The sequence below is a fragment of the Schistocerca cancellata genome, chromosome 3 (genome assembly GCF_023864275.1).
Source record: "Schistocerca cancellata isolate TAMUIC-IGC-003103 chromosome 3, iqSchCanc2.1, whole genome shotgun sequence".
Taxonomy (NCBI): Eukaryota; Metazoa; Arthropoda; class Insecta; order Orthoptera; family Acrididae; genus Schistocerca; species Schistocerca cancellata.
This window is the reverse complement of record NC_064628.1, coordinates 224,981,127-224,991,741: the sequence shown is the minus strand read 5'-3', so window position 1 is coordinate 224,991,741 and position 10,615 is coordinate 224,981,127.

Below are 10,615 nucleotides of genomic sequence, written 5' to 3'. Positions count from 1 at the left end.
GCGAGATTACACTAATCTGGGTGCCACTGTCAATCAAAACTTGAACTTCCATACCGTATACTTTACGAGGTATCATTATCTGGTCACATGTTTTAGCTTCCTTACTTTTGTCTTCCCACAATAAATCTTTTTCAATTTCGAAATCACTCCATAAAGCATCGTTTCTCTCAATTAATTTATCTGTTTTTTTTGTGTTCTTCCCCTACTACTTTCTTTCGTTTGACACAAAATATGTTTTACGTCATCTGTATTGAACTGTTCGGCGGGTTTACTCTCACTAATATTATTACCAGGGTATATCACATCTGCTTTGATCTGGTATACGCTGTAATCGCTTGTTTCGCGCACCAAACTCATCACGCGGTCAGAAGTTGCACCTTCGGTCGGCAGTGAACGGAGCTCCACAGTTAGGTCAGATCCGTCGAATACGGCTGTCTCGGAAATGGTATTCCTACTACTTTCACCTACCCGCACGTCACGTGCCCCTTCATCATTACTAACGTAAATTATCTCATCACTATTACCCATTTTATTCTTATTAACTTCATTTCTTCCACGCAGCGTCTCAGTAAGATCGCTCGCCACTTTGCAACTCTTCACCCTTTGCCTTCTTCCCCCACTAAAAACTATTTTTCTATCGCTTTTCCATTCTTCTACACCTTCATACATTTTGCTCATTTGTAGTAGCCATCCCCCTTCATTGCCTAATTGCTTCACTTCATCAACATGTGCCTTTTCCACCGGACACTGACCTCTCGCCGGAGCCGCCGTACTTTCCGTACGCGCCGCATCTGGTGTCGCATCGACAACGCTCCTAGCCTTGTTTGCTACCGCTGGCGACACAGCCCGTATACTCAGGTCATTACCCTCTGTTTGTTTTTCATATATTTGCTTTCTTACGTAAACTCGCTCGCGTTCGTCTGTGTTCTCGCCGCACAAACAGTTGCATTGTTTCTTTGGTCGGGGCAGCGCACAGCCACCCGCACGAATCTGCCCCGTCACTGTTGCGGCTGTTCGTTTTCCGGACAACGGTGATCAAAATGTTGCCCGTTGTGGCTTCTCCGCGCGCGACCACCCCTTCCACTCCTACCTCGGTCTACTCGAGTAAATCTCACGTCATATTCATTACGTCTTTCGTTATTTTGGTGACTGTTATAATTGTTCCTACTCTGATTATTATGACCGCCGTGGAACCGATTGTCAGCGTCTCGGTACCACACGTCAATGTCACCAACTTTCTTCAAAAGGGCTGTTTTACTGTTTTCATTCATTAAGTAGCCTCGGACACTCCACGGTAATTTTCCGCGTAGTATCGTCAGCATACTTTTTTCCGACATCCGTCCCTGAACGTACTCGCCTCTTTTGAATAAATCTTCACAGTATGACTTCATGTTTGTATCTTTGCTTGGCCGGTAAGGAGAAGCTTGCATAAATTGTTGCCAAACTCCGTCCTACTTATCCGCGGACCAATATTTATCTTCGAGTTTAATTAGGAATTCCTCCAATGTTCGAGAATTATCCGTTGCATGGACGACCCAGCTACTTGCGTCTCCGATTAATTTAATTCTCGCAATTCTAATCCTGTCTTCATCCGATAACGCGGACGGATTTATTTTCCGCACGCGTCCATGAATATAACGGGGTGGACCCCTCCTTTCGGATCGAATTTCTCGATTTCAAAAGTCACATGGCTAGGGTATGCCCCACCCAACGCGAACATAGCCGTCATTTTTTTTTTACATTTTCTAAGTTTTTCACTTGCTCTTTGATTCTATTGGTTTCGGACCTCAAACTCTCTACTTCTGTATTTTTAAACTCTACGTGTTTGTGGTTCACGCCGACCTCTAACGATCGCGTTTTATCCTATACTTCCGTGTTAATTGCGATTACCGTCTCATTTAATTTCTTTTCTGTTTCATCCTGAACCTTCACGATCCGTCCCTTCAAGGTACTGACTGACCGATCTAGTTCGTTTCGGATTTTCACTTGTTCGTCAGTGACCACTTTAATTTCCTGGTCTACCTTTTTCTTCAGATCATTACGTATTAAATTGACATCGTCCATAAGCCTACTGCTGACAGCGTCATACAGTTCCTCTCTTTGCTTTTTAATTTCATTGCTGAATGAATTCTTTAATGTTTCCATTTTAATATCAAACTTACTTTCTAACTAATTATCTTTTTCGGTTAATTTTCCGTCCATTTTCGTAGCCAAAGTTTTAATTGACCAACCAAGTTCACTTTTCAACAATCCCATATTACTATTCACATTTTTCAGATAATTTTTCATTTCAGTTCTCATCGAACCCATCTCATTATGCATTTCACGTTTCATCGAACCTACCATCTAAAATACTTTATCCCAATTATTAGGTTCCAAAATACCTCCCGTATTTGTTACTGATTGCGCAACAATGTCCGTCACACCTGGTACGTGTTTCATACCTGTCTCAACTTCATTAACATTATTATCCTCAGTAAACATATTTTCATAATTTTCTTGATATGAGTCATTGATTTCTTGCTTGATTACTACATAGCTCATATCTTCTGCATTAGTTGAGCTAAGTAGCCCACTCTCGTTATTCATTTTAGCATCAAACAATGCTGAGCCTGACCCAGGCCTTTGTAGTTTCCGTTCCACTTAAACTGTCGAGTTTAACATTCTGCTATTGTTCAGCCAAATTTTCCATTGATAATTTTTTAGTTTTTTAGAGAATTCTAATTTCGGTAGGTTCGGGCCGCTGGACAATCCCAAGATTGGAAATGCCCCGTGCCGCGGTCGCCACGTATAACACCCCCCTGCTTCCCGGGATTTGCGAAATCGTGAATTATGATTTTGACCCATGTTGGGAAAAGTCGAGGCGCACCCGTGGTCTAGGGGTACAACAGACACGGCCGACCGCTTCAGCGGTACAAGAATTACTTTCCACGGACAAAAACCTGAATGATCCGCCGACCTGGCCAGTGGTGGAAAATAGTACTACGACTCTGGAGCTATCGAACGCGACAGACATTGACGCCGGCAAGATGGCAATTGATTCCCTTATTGTACCGACCGAAGCGTTTGTTCCGGCGGAGCGTGAGTCAGTGCCGTCTTCTGACAATGAAGGTCATGTACGGAAACAGCGATCACCGAAACGCCGAAAGCGCCGTCGTCGGACCGCGTCGGAACACAGCGGTTCGCATTCGGCCGGGTAAGAACAACTGACCACTCAAGAAGCCAGCCGCGAAGCTGAGGCTGTTTCCACTGACTCCAACCTTGCAGAACAGACAGAAAAACATGCAGCTTTCGAACATCAGCCCATTGACCGAAACAGTGAGCAGCGGGAAGGTACCAGTGCAGGCAGCGAAGTCGCCCGGTCCCTTACTACCAAACATTCCGAGGCTATGGAACATGAACAGACATACGCGCCCGCTTCGTGGGCCGAGGACGTCGAGACACAAGATCCCGACCCGCGGCCAGCTGAGGCGCCGCCGGATCATGCAGCATAAGCAGCACAAGGAGGACCGCGTTTGTCGGGGGGTGACACCACTTCCGATGTTCGCTACTCTCCAACTTCAACATGGATAACGTCGCCCAAACAACGCGTTGCCAGGCTTACCGCCTGGCGACAATGAATATCAACATGATCAGTTCTCCTGTCAAGATCCAACTTTTGAAAGAAACCATACGAGCCATGGGAGTTGACTTTGCTTTCCTACAAGAAGTGAAAACGACTGCACTCCCGCACTTTTACGGTTACGCCACACATGTGACGCCCGGTAGCCCTGCAGACACCGGAGTGGCAATATTAGTGCGTGAAGGTATTGAAGTTACCGACGTCACGTTTCTTCCCTCCGCGCGAGGAATAGCATTTACGGCACTCAACACCCGATTCATTAATGTTTACGCGCCGCCGGGTACCACAAGACGTCACGATCGCGCCAGATTCTACTCCACAGATGTCGCTCCCCTTTTCCTTGGACGATACGACCACAGCGTCTTCGCCGGCGATTTTAATTGCGTCCTTCACCCCAAGGACCAAATCCCACATTACATGCCTTGTCCGGAACTGGGTGCGATGATCCAAGAACTTCACTTGTGCGACACGTGGGAAAAAGTCCACGGTAAACGCTCTGGCCACACTCATCTTACCAGTCATTCGGCCAGCCGACTTGACCGCATATATGTGTCACAAATCTCACACAAGGTGTGGTGGACGCCGAATTATGGCCTCAAGCCTATTCCGATCACAGTGCCTATATCTGCACTATACACCTACGCCCCCAACAAGTCTGGCGCAGCAATGGCTTTTGGAAGCTCAACATAACTCATCTCCAGGACCTGGATTGCCGTCGGAAAGTTGCAGCAACGTGGACTGACTGTGAACGCCGCCACCCACGATACACCTCGACCCTGGAATGGTGGCTCCTCTGTGCCAAACCAGCAATCTGTAGGACACTTATGCAATATGGCAAGGACGTGACTGCGTGGCATCGACAGACCCTCGATTTTTACTACGCGGCACTCAGGGACCTCGACGCCTTACCCCCTTCCCCAGAGAGACAACATGACCAAAGCAGAATCAAGGCTCACATCCTATCATTGACGAAGCGTCGATTAGAAGGTGCAGTAGTCCGCTCGCGACGGCACGACCGAACGGTTGCAGAGGAACCCACTATGCACCACGTTGTGGCGGATAAGCGCCGACAACGCCAACATTTAATCACACAACTCAGGACACACGACGGTCGCTTATGTACGACCCAAGCAACCATAGTAAAGGCGGTGGAGGATCATTTTCGTCATCTTTACAAGGAAAGAACCATCAATGACGAGGCCACTACTGAAGTGTTACAGCAGGTAACACGTACTATCGACGAGGCTACCGTGAATGCACTAACAGAGGGAATCTCACTCGACGAAGTCGAAGACGCCATGGACAAAGGTGCGGCCAATAAATCTCCGGGACCTGATGGATTGCCCATCGAATTCTACCAGACTTTCTGTGACATCATGATGCCTCGCTGGGTTATAATGTTCCGCGAACTTATGTCTCCAGACTGTGTTGTGCCGCCAGCGTTTGTAGAAGGTCTCCTCATACCAGTACACAAGCCAGGTGGAGGGCTATCGATTAACGACTATCGGCCGCTTACAATGCTGAACGCCGATTACAAGATTTTCACCAGGATTATGGCGAGCCGTATTAAGACGACTTTGCCGATGATCCTCGCTCCAGAACAGACGTCGCAGGGTGGAGAAGCCAACATACACATGGCCACCGGTGACTGCAGGGACTTAATAGCGATCGCTTCTGCGTGCCGTCTGAGAGCGGCGATCGTCTCTGTCGATTTCAACCGCGACTTTGATAGAGTGCACCACAACTTCCTCCTACGAGTGATGGACTGTATGGGATTCCCCCCGGGCCTCATCGACACCCTACGGCGTCTTTGGACCGCAGCCAGCTCACACGTCCAGGTCAATGGAAGGACGGTAGGACCAGTACCCATTAAGAGGTCTCTACGACAGGGTTGTCCCCTTTCTACCTACCTTTATGCAATCGCACTCGAGCCACTCCTAGGGGGCCTTAACCACCGCCTATCTGGCATCACGCTGCGGGACGTCACCTTTCGCTATAGGACATACGCTGACGACCTGCTACTGCTGGTTCGTTCCAATGACGAAGTTCAAAGCGTACTAACCTGGATTGAGCGATACGGACAGGCCGCAGGCAGTCTTCTTAACGTCAACAAGTCGGCGGCGTTGGACATTGGGCGTGGTCTCGGACCGGAAGCCCTCGCTCCCCTCCCACCAGTTTCTGATCTGCGATATTTGGGAATCACGTTCAAGAAAGATGTACGTAAAACAGCTGCTGCAAACTACCGACGGTTATTACAGATCATACGCGCAATGGTGCGACAGAACCTGCTCCGGGACTTGAATTAGCTACAACGTGTTGAATACCTGAACCTCTACGTAGCATCAAAACTCAACCACGTGGCACAGGTCCTCCCACTACCGCTGCAGATAGCTCGCCGGCTTCAGGCGGCCTTCAGTTACTACGTTTCCGCAGGTCATATCTTTAAAGTACGATACGACACTCTTACCCTCCCAGTGCACAAAGGAGGGCTGAGATTGGTCAACGTCAGGGCGAGAGCAGCTGCCCTTTACATGAGCAACATGAGGAAACGATGGAAAAGTCAATATACCTCTCTCACGGGTCGTTTACTACAGGTTCTGATGCCAGCCTCTAACGTCCCGCCGGTGTCGGTTGCGCACGTCGCACCACAGCTCTCCCATGTGTCGACCTTCATTCTTGATTACAGCTATGTCAGCTCGAACCTCTCCGCCACACGTCCACCAAAGGCGAAAGATTTTTATACCAACCTTCTGCGGGCTGTTCACCATAACGTGGTGGAAAACAAGTACCCTACGGTTCACTGGTCAAGAGTGTGGAAAACGATACACCACCACTTTCTGTCATCCACGGTGCGTTCCAAGTGGTATCGGATCGCCAACAAAAAATATGCCACACGCCAGCGACTTCACACTATTGGACTGGCAGACTCCCCTTATTGTCCAGATTGTCACCTTTTGGATACCGATCAACATCGTTTTACTTGCGCATCATCGTCCGGAGTTTGGCGACTAACACAGAGGATATTGGCTTGTTACCTCCGGGTCACACCTGATATGATTGACCCGCAGACCCTACTCTGTCCCGATGAAACTTACTTTCCGGCTGCAAAATATCATGCGCTTACATGGTTCAAAGGACTTACCGTCGCCTACATCTTTAGCGACGGAGAGAAAGAGCAGCTTGATTACTGGTGGTTCCTACAAAATGCTCACAATGCCCTCGAACGCACACCGAAATACCGTACGCTCGTCGCAAATTATTTACGCAGCGTTTTCGTTAAACCTCCACTCAGCTGGGGAGTGCCAGGCTGTGGTTAATGTGCTGTGCCGCATCACACTAACGGCTCAACGTTCTGCCTTGTCAGCCATGACCAAAGGAAGAGACAAGCTGCTGCAAGGATACTGTTTTCCTTGAGGCACTAGCGAAGCAGAATGCCTCCGTTGCAGATGCCCTTCAAAAGCGCTATTGGAGATTAGAATTACATCAGTGGTTTACATTTTTATTTTTTGATTACTCTTTTATGCCACCTTTGTTGTTGTAACACTTACTTGTAACACTTAGTTACTAGAATTCTCATTTGTACAAGCTCCCAAAATGTAATCATATAAAAACAAAAAGTGGCAACGGATAGCCCTAACCTTAAAAAAAAAAAAAAAAAGGGTAGCGTCTTTGATTCATAATCAAAACGTCTTCGGACCCGGGTTCGATCCCCGCCACAGCCTAAATTTTGATAAATAATCAGCATTGGCGGCCGAAGACTTCCGGCATAAGGAGTCAGCCTCATTCTGCCAACGGCCTGTCAAAGTGGGCGGAGGAGCGGATAGAGGTTCAGGGCACTCTCTTGTCCTAGGGATGGGAAATTGTCCCTAAAGGCGGAAGAATCAGCAATGATCAACGACATGAGGATGCAGAAGGCAATGGAAACCACTGCATTAAAGACACGTAACGGGTATCCACAGGACATGTGGCCTGTAATTGAAGAAGTGTCATGATGATCTCTACATTGGCAAAAGATTCCGGAATAGTCCCCCATTCGGATCACCGGAAGGGGACTGCCAAGGGGGAGGTTACATGAGAAAAATATTGAATAATCTACGAAAGGATAACGTTCTACGAGTCGGGGCGTGGAATGTCAGAAGCTTGAACATGGTAGGGAAACTAGAAACTCTGAAAAGGGAAATGCAAAGGCTCAACCTAGATATAGTAGGGGTCAGTGAAGTGAAGTGGAAGAAAGACAAGGATTTCTGGTCAGATGAGTATCGGGTAATATCAACAGCAGCAGAAAATGGTATAACAGGTGTAGGATTCGTTATGAATAGGAAGGTAGGGCAGAGGGTGTGTTAATGTGAACAGTTCAGTGACCGGGTTGTTCTAATCAGAATCGACAGCAGACCAACACCGACAACGATAGTTCAGGTATACATGCCGACGTCGCAAGCTGAAGATGAACAGATAGAGAGAGTGTATGAGGATATTGAATGGGTAATGCAGTATGTAAAGGGGGACGAATATCTAATAGTCATGGGCAACTGGAATGCAGTTGTAGGGGAAGGAGTAGAAGAAAAGGTTACAGGAGAATATGGGCTTGGGACAAGGAATGAAAGAGGAGAAAGACTAATTGAGTTCTGTAACAAGTTTCAGCTAGTAATAGCGAATACCCTGTTCAAAAATCACTAGAGGAGGAAGTATACTTGGAAAAGGCCGGGAGATACGGGAAGATTTCAATTAGATTACATCATGGTCAGACAGAGATTCCGGAATCAGATACTGGATTGTATGGCGTACCCAGGAGCAGATATAGACTCAGATCACAATATAGTAGTGATGAAGAGTAGGCTGAAGTTCAAGACATTAGTCAGGAAGAATCAATACGCAAAGAAGTGGGATACGGAAGTTCTAAGGAATGACGAGATACGTTTGAAGTTCTCTAACGCTATAGATACAGCAATAAGGAATAGCGCAGTAGGCAGTACAGCGAAGAGGAATGGACATCTCTAAAAAGGGCCATCACAGAAGTTGGGAAGGAAAACATAGGTACAAAGAAGGTAGCTGCGAAGAAACCATAGGTAAAAGAAGAAATACTTTAGTTGATTGATGAAAGGAGGAAGTACAAATATGTTCAGGGAAAATCAGGAATACACAAATACAAGTCGTTGAGGAATGAAATAAATAGGAAGTGCAGGGAAGCTAAGACGAAATGGCTGCAGGAAAAATGTGAAGACATGGAAAAAGATATGATTGTCGGAAGGACAGACTCAGCATACAGGAAAGTCAAAACAAACTTTGGTGACATTAAAAGCAACGGCGGTAACATTAAGAGTGCAACGGGAATTCCACCGTTAAATGCAGAGGAGAGAGCAGATAGGTGGAAAGAATACGTTGAAAGCCTCTATGAGGGTGAAGATTTATCTGAGGTGATAGAAGAAGAAACAGGAGTCGATTTAGAAGAGATAGGGAATCCAGTATTAGAATCGGAATTTAAAAGAGCTTTGGAGGACTTACGGTCAAATAAGGCAGAAGGGATAGATAACATTCCATCAGAATTTCTAAAATCTTTGGGGGAAGTGGCAACAAAACGACTATTCACGTTGGTGTGTAGAATATATGAGTCTGGCGATATACCATCTGACTTTCGGAAAAGCATCATCCACATAGTTCCGAAGACGGCAAGAGCTGACAAGTGCGAGAATTATCGCACAATCAGCTTAACAGCTAATGCATCGAAGCTGCTCACAAGAATAATATACAGAAGAATGGAAAAGAAAATTGAGAATGCGCTAGGTGACGATCAGTTTGGCTTCAGGAAAAGTAATGGGACGAGAGAGGCAATTCTGACGTTACGGCTAATAATGGAAGCAAGGCTAAAGAAAAATCAAGACACTTTCATAGGATTTGTCGACCTGGAAAAAGCGTTCGACAATATAAAATGGTGCAAGCTGTTCGAGATTCTTAAAAAAGTAGGGTACGCTATAGGGAGAGACGGGTCATATACAGTACGTACAACAACCAAGAGGGAATAATAAGGGTGGACGATCAAGAACGAAGTGCTCGTATTAAGAAGGGTGTAAGACAAGGCTGTAGCCTTTCGCCCCTACTCTTCAATCTGTACATCGAGGAAGCAATGATGGAAATAAAAGAAAGGTTCAGGAGTGAAATTAAAATACAAGGTGAAAGGATATCAATGATACGATTCGCTGATGACATTGCTATCCAGAGTGAAAGTGAAGAAAAATTAAATGATCTGCTGAACGGAATGAACAGTCTAATGAGTACACAGTATGGTTTGAGAGTAAATCGGAGAAAGACGAAGGTAATGAGAAGTAGTAGAAACTAGAACAGCGAGAAACTTTATATCAGGATTGATGGTCACGAGGTCAATGAAGTTAAGGAATTCTGTTACCTAGGCAGTAAAATAACCAATGACGGACGGAGCAAGGAGGACATCAAAAGCAGACTCGCTATGGAAAAAAAAGGCATTTCTGGCCAAGAGAAGTCTACTAATATCAAATACCGGCCTTAATTTGAGGAAGAAATTTCTGAGGATGTACGTCTGGAGTACAGCATTGTATGGTAGTGAAACATGAACTGTGGGAAAACCGGAACAGAAGAGAATCGAAGCATTTGAGATGTGGTGCTATAGACGAATGTTGAAAATTAGGTGGACTGATAAGGTAAGGAATGAGGAGGTCCCACGCAGAATCGGAGAGGAAAGGAATATGTGGAAAACACTGATAAGGAGAAGGGACAGGATGATAGGACATCTGCTAAGACATGAGGGAATGACTTCCATGGTACTAGAGGGAGCTGTAGAGGGCAAAAACTGTAGAGGAAGACAGAGACTGGAAAGGAATTCGTGGCGGGCCGCTTTAAACCAGTCAGTACACTGATGAACAAAAAAAAAAAGGGATAAGTCATCCGAATCCGAAGTAAATAATGTTTATTCTGCGGGAAACAGGAGACGTTATAACTTGATCGTTATTGAATGAGTAATTT